This window comes from Macrobrachium nipponense, chromosome 29 (genome assembly GCF_015104395.2).
Source record: "Macrobrachium nipponense isolate FS-2020 chromosome 29, ASM1510439v2, whole genome shotgun sequence".
In the NCBI taxonomy this organism is placed as follows: Eukaryota; Metazoa; Arthropoda; class Malacostraca; order Decapoda; family Palaemonidae; genus Macrobrachium; species Macrobrachium nipponense.
In genome coordinates, this window is record NC_061092.1 from 9,637,846 (window position 1) to 9,645,345 (window position 7,500).

Here is a 7,500-nt window from a genome sequence, read left to right on the forward strand (position 1 = left end):
CCTTTTATGTAACTTCTCCCTGATATCTATTCGTGATTACAAGAAATATTTCGTCCACTGAGAATTTAAGGTGTCGTGGTTTTATTCTCTCTCTCTCTCTCTCTCTCTCTCTCTCTATCTCCTCATCTCTACTCTCTCTCTCTCTTTTCTTATGGATAAAAAACTCATTCATCTTCTGGTACAGAAATATGACAAGTTCAGTTTACATTTCTTGCAGATTAGGTTCGTATGACTCTCTCTCTCTCTCTCTCTCTCCTTTTATGTAACTTCTCCCTGATATCTATTCGTGATTGCAAGAAATATTTCGTCCACTGAGAATTTAAGGTGTCGTGGTTTTATTCTCTCTCTCTCTCTCTCTCTCTCTCTCTCTCTCTCTCTCGTAGTAGCCATCTTGCTTGGTGAGACGTACCCCGCGTGAAGTCAGATTAATCAACAGATATCACAAGTTTAACATACGACTAGAATTGAGAAATATCTAGAAGTGTTCGTGAACTATCGGTGATAAGATTAGTGTGAAAATATTAGGATAAAGCGTCTTCTAAGTTAGTTTATCAAGTGTAAATACTATAAATCAGAACAAGATGGCAGTAAGTTTCCAACTGCGGGAAGAGGGTGGCGTAATTTAGCGTGTTTAGCAGATTCGCAATACGATGAGGTAGCAGGAAGGGAACTGGCATTTCTCATCTATGAAATCAGCAACAGCCTAAAAACACAAAAGGAAGGTCCTAACCAAAAGATAAAACAGGCATTCATAGATATATTAGAAGGATATAATCCTTCAAACTGGAACAAATCTAATGAAAACATCTTGAAATAATTGAAGAAGTTCCAAATAAAATCCAAGTGGTCAAGAGACTCATAAAGAAAATATACATAAACCAACATATTCCGACAAAGAAAATGAATAAGGTGAATCTTGTGAATATCCTAATTGATGCATTAGGAAAAAGAATGCCAAAAGCATGCAAACTGTGTAAGGTTTGGTATAGCATAGTCAATCCACAAAACCTAATCAGAAAATGTGCTGCATGCAACATTCCGCCCATCCCATCAGTGTGCTGAGGTAATACAAGATTTGAGAAAAGATACAAGAATTTTTTTGTTCAACATGTCTATCATGGATAGACAATGTTATTAAATCAAGATTGAATGTACAAATAGTTGAGGATGAGAAGAGGAAGAGAAGAAGAAGAAGCAAAAGAATAAGAAGAGGAAACGGAAGAGAAGTAAACAAAAATGAAATGACAGAAAAAAATAAGGAAACAAGAACAAGATAAAAGTATGGATGCAGAGATACTCAATTGATACTACATATAGGCAATAAAGCAGCATACTACGAAGAAATAAATTACGATATGACAACATAAAAGCAAATCCCGAAGAGGCTCTACCCAGATCTACACAATGACGGGAAAGAGGAAAAAATAGACAGAAAGACAAATCTGCAACCTTTTGAAAGAGGAATTGCAGATTTGGAGAAAGATGTTTTACTACAAACATCCTAAGATATGTCAAAACTATGAAATATATGGTAATGTGCATACTTGATGGATATGGGGATGATTGCAGAGATCTGCATCCAAAAATATGTAAAAACCTAAAAGAAGGAAAACGGATGTAAGTTTGACAAAAAATGCAAAATATATGCACCCTGTAGCCATGAATCATAATCAAATAAATAACCAACCAAGTATAAAATCCAAAATAAGAAAGAAACAAATAAAGAGAGAAATCAAGAATATCAGGTAAAAGAGAAAAGCCAAAACCCCAATTGGAGATATGCAGAGGTGTCAGCAAAAAAATTTCAAAGCATCAGCTCCGAAATTCTACTCAAGAGAATAATAACTGTTTATTTATTATGCAAGAGGATATTGCAGAAACGAGAAAATTGCAGATTCAGACACAAAATGAATAATTATGATGAAGGAAGATCAAACATTATGGAAAAGTTGGATTTTTTAATGTCAAAATTTCTGGAAATGAAAAAAAGAACAACATACCAGAACAGGAAAGAGACATGGGAAAATCCTTATTACTACCATTATTAAATGAAGAGAAAACACGCAAACCATCATAGTGATGAATGCGCAGGGTTTAGTTACGAGTAACTCAAAAAAGAAAAAATAGAGTACTTAGAAGAACTACCCCAAAATGAAAGAGAATATGATATAATGAATATAAGTGAAACCTGGTATTCCCAAGAGACTGGGAAATGATGATCAAATAAAAGGGGTTTCCCAAACTTATAGATCAGGGTATAGAAAAATAGGAATCAAGGGGGAACCGCAATATATGGGAAAGACAAAAAACAAGGAAAAAAATATATGAGAAATATAGTAACTCAGAATGTGAACTAATAGCGGTAGAATTTGAATCTGAAAAATTGATGAACATAGTATATATAGACCTCCTAATACGAAAGAGTTTGACTTAATAATTGAAAAATTGGATGATATATGTAGAAATCACAAGGACTGGACTATTCTCCTATCTGGTGACTTCAACTTTCCTTTCGTAGAATGGAAAGAACGAATAGGAGATTGTGTTGTACTTATACATATAAAAAAGAGAGTAATAGTAGTGCAGAAGATAAGAGGCAATTTGAAAAGCTATTAGATATGCTACTAGAATACAACATTCAACAAATAAATCACCTGCCAACAAAGAAAGGAAAATACTTTAGACCTAGTATTTGTGAACGAGATGAATTATGTTAAAGAAATAATAGTTTATAATGCGAGTATTTCAGACCATAATGTCATAGAATTAACAGTTCATTCCAAAGCAAGTGAAAAATAGAGATAAGGCAAGAAATGAAAAAGTGGGAAGGATATGGAAAATACAACTTCTACAGTAAAAATATAAAATGGTCAGAAATTAATGAAAAGAATTAAACAAGATTTGGGATAATATTTTCGTAGTGATGACATAAGGGTAAATACGGAGATATATATAAAATATTGGAGAAAATAGTGGAAAACTATATACCGAAGAAGAAAAGTAAACATCATTCATGCATACCAAGAGACAGAAGGATCTTGTTCCAGAAAATCAGAAAGTGGAAAAAAGGTCTTGCAAAACAAAAGAAAAAAAATGCATGGAAAGTTATAGAACTAAAAAGTAAGATAGAAAATGCAGAACCAAAAGATTATACAATCAAAAGAAATGAAAAACGGGTGGGGACTTGGAAGAAAAAACCCTATTAAATATCAAGCAAAACCCCAAACTATTATACTCATATGCGAAGAAGATGAATAAAAGAAGAATAGAAATAGGCCCTCTGAGAATTGAAGGGAGATTAACGAATGAAAAAAAAAAGGAAATTTGCAACATACTGGCAGAACCGATATAAGAGAGAATTCACCCCTAGAATAGATAATGAAGATAATGATATAGAAGTAAGGGAAGAAAATAGTGAATATTTAGCTGACATAGAAATTAATGAAGCTGATATTGTGCAGGCAATTAATGAAATTAAAAATGGAGCTGCTGCAGGGCCGGATGGAGTCCCTGCTATTTTGTTAAAGAAAGTAGTTCATTCTATCGCAAAGCCACTTGCAATATTATTAAGACAAAGTGTAGATACAGGCAAGATTTATGATGAGCACAAATTAGCATATATCACCCCTACTTTCAAAAGTGGATCAAGACTAGAGGCAAGTAATTATAGGCCTGTGAGTCTAACATCACATATGAAAGTGTATGAAAGGGTAATGAAGAAAAATATTATGAAACATTTAATAAAAAATAATTTGTTTAATATAGGACAAACACGGTTTCGTACCCGGAAAAAAGTACACAAACCCAACTGTTTAGTCCCACCGTGAGAACATATTCAAAAATATGAAAAGCGGAAATGAAACAGATGTGGTTTATCTAGACTTTGCAAAAGCTTTTGACAAAGTAGACCATAATATATTAGCAAAGAAAATTAGAAAACACAATATCGTAGATAAAGTAGGAAGATGGTTAAAAGAATTTTTACACAACAGAAAACAGATAGTTATTGCAAACGATGAGAAAAGAAATCGGATGAAACCAAGGTAATATCCGGTGTGCCACAAGGTACGGTGCTAGCTGCAATATTGTTTGTTATTATGATTGAAGACATAGACAGTAATGTTAAGGATTCGGTAGTGAGTAGTTTCGCTGATGACACAAGAATAAGTAGAGAAATTACTTGTGATGAAGATAGGAACGCTCTACAAAGAGACCTTAACAAAGTATATGATTGGGCAGAGGTAAATAGGATGGTATTTAACTCTGATAAATTTGAATCATAAATTATGGAGACAGAGAAGGAAAGCTATATGCATATAGGGGACCTAATATAATAGACAATCACAAATAAGGAAGCAGTTAAGACCGGTTGGTGTGATGATGAAATAGGAACATGTTATGCAATGATTCAAATAGCAATTCTGTTGGGAAAACAAAAAATGTAAAGCGCAAAAATGGGAATGTTGTTACGGCACTTCAAAACAAGAAAAGCTGAACACATGATTATGCTTTATAAAACATATGTTCGTAGTTCCACTTGAATATTGCAATATGATATGGTACCCACACTATCAAAAGGATATTGCACAAATGAGAGTGTACAAAGGTCCGTTTACAGCTAGAATAGAAAGAAGTTAAGGACCTAGACTACTGGGAAAGACTACAATCCTTAAAATTATATAGTCTAGGAAAGAAGAGAACGCTACATGATAATTCAGGCATGGAAACAGATAGAAGGAATAACAGAAATATCATGGAACTAAAAATATCAGAAAGAGCAAGCACAGGTAGATTAATAGTGCCCAAAACTATACCAGAAAAATAAGGAAAGCACACAGGACATTAATCCACTACGCACCAGCATCGATAATGCAGCGTCTATTCAATGCGTTGCCAGCTCATCTGAGATATATCAGGAGTGAGCGTAGATGTGTTTAAGAATAAGCTCGACAAATATCTAACTGCATCCCAGACCATCCAAGATTGGAAGATGCAAAATATACCGGAAGATGTACTAGCAACTCTCTGGTAGACATTAGAGGCGCCTCACACTGAGGGACCTGGGGCAACCCGAACGAACTGTAAGGTCTGTAAGGTAAGGTAAGGTCTCTCTCTCTCTCTCTCACTCTTATGGATAAAAAACTCATTCATTCTTCTGGTACAGAAATATGACAAGTTCAGTTTACATTTCTTGCAGATTAGGTTCGTATGACTCTCTCTCTCTCTCTCTCTCTCTCTCTCTCTCTCTCTCTCTCACCTCTTTTATGTAACTTCTTCTCCCTGATATCTATTCGTGATTACAGAAGAAATATTTCGTCCACTGAGAATTTAAGGTGTCGTGGTTTATTCTTCTCTCTCTCTCTCTCTCTCTCTCTCCTCTCTCTCTCTCCATCTCTCTCTCTCTCTCTATCTTATGCATAAAAAACTCATTCTCCTGGTACAGAAAATATGACAAGTTCAGTTTACATTTCTTGCAGATTAGGTTCGTATGTCTCTCTCTCTCTCTCTCTCTCTCTCTCTCTCTCTCTAAAAACTCTCAGAGCCTAGGAGCGAAGAGGGTGTGGGGTGTGGTAACATATATTAGAGTGTGTTGTGGTCGCCCTGGGAGGTGGGGGGGCGTTTGGGGAGGTGGGGAAGGGCGTTGGGAGGTGGGATGGGGTGGGGATGGGGGGGGGGGATGGTGGGGGATGGGTAGGGTTGGTTTATTTTATTTGCAGACGGTTTCTTGTTGACCCTGAACTTCTATAAAGTACCGGAATGCCGTAGGAACTAGATCAGGCATCCATGAGAGAGAGAGAGCGAGAGGGAGAGTCTGCTTTAAATGTAAAATAAACTCGTCAGTATTTATGTACCAAAAGAGAAATGAATCGGTTGAGTTTACATTTGAGAGAGAGAGAGAGAGAGAGAGATCATACGAACCTAATCTGCAAGAAATGTAAACTGAACTCGTCATATTTCTGTACCAGAAGAGAGCTGAATGAGTTGCTTTTGCATAAGAGAGAGAGAGAGAGAGAGAGAGAGAGAGAGATCTGCATTAAACGTAGAATAAATTCGTCAGTATTTATGTGCCAAACATAAAGTGGATGGGTTGAGTTTACATGAGAGAGAGAGAGAGAGAGAGAGAGAGAGTTACAACGAAAATCAGATGGCTATGAAAGGACATTTCCTTCAGACATTTGATGGGCATGAATGCACGTTTGTTTGTGTATTCATTGTCACGCATGGGCCGTTAACCCTAATGTAGCTTTGTTGCCCCCAAACAGTCAGTTTAATTGATTGTTGTGGGGTACATTTTGGAATGAAGAGCATAGGGTAGCAACCTCATCCCATATATATATATATATATATATATATTATATATATATATATATATATATATATATATATATGTATGTGTGTATGTATGTATGTATATATATATACATATATACATATATATACATATATATATATGATAGATAGATAGATAGATAGATAGATAGATAGATAGATAACCGATCTGGCAATAGATATAGAAAGCAACCCAGACGCGACACTAATTTTTAAATGTGAATGTTTCGGAAGCTTATAAACTCTTTAATTTTATTTTGGTACTGAATACTGAATTTTCGCGTAATACTTTCAGAAAAAAACACAGCATAAGAAAATCCAGCCTCGTAAGGAAGTTTAGTGAAAGAAATGCATCTTTAGGGAAGCAAATTAAGTTAAGAAAGTCACTTTCCATCGTCGTCGTTGAGAATGAGAGCAATTCCAAGAGTTTGCCCTCGGCACTTCCGTATTCCTTTTCATTTCCGAATAGAAAATGGGTGTCGGCCCGGAACCTTTCGTTTTGTTTTGAAGTTTAAAACACTCTTAACTTCATTCTCTTCGTTGTCTGTTCGAAAATAGATTCGTTGTGGGTTCCTCCTGAATGAGAGTTGATCATTTGCGCAAGATGAAGTAGAGAAGGCCTTAGGAGAAAGATGAAAATGCACAAAACAGCATCTATTTTCGGGGTACCGTGCAAGGCACACATTTATCGAATGCAAGGTCAACTGAAAGTAAGCTGTTATTGCAGTGCAACAAATTTAGTGTAAATTGCTGTGTGGAACAATTACAGCAACCATCAAGAAGAAAAAGTTGAATTGAAAAACAGCCGAAGAGCAAAGACAAGTGCATTTCTGTGTGAAAAAAAAAGAAACAAAGAAAATTGCTGTATGATTGTCAACATAGCATTGCTGCAATTCAAATAGAAGGGTATAATTGATAAACAGCCATAAATTAGACGTCGATTTACTTCACCCTCCCAAAACAGCAACGGATCAACCAGACAGCATGCATGATATAACCCCTTTTTAGTTCAAAACATTATCATTTTATCAGTGTCATATTTATGCACCGGGTCAAAATTAAGTAAAAAAAAAAAACAAGTACTTATTCATCCACGCGGCGAGTCTCTCTCTCTCTCTCCTCTCTCTCTCTCTCTCTCTCTCTCTCTCTCTCTCAAAACACCAATGTATC

General features: G+C 35.6%; 1 protein-coding gene across 4 annotated transcripts in view; it reads left to right on the forward strand.

The window, feature by feature from the left end:
- LOC135206105 (cholesterol 7-desaturase nvd-like) overlaps nt 1-7,500 on the forward strand; it is a 271,484-nt gene that overhangs the window by 184,773 nt on the left and 79,211 nt on the right. The window lies entirely within an intron of this gene.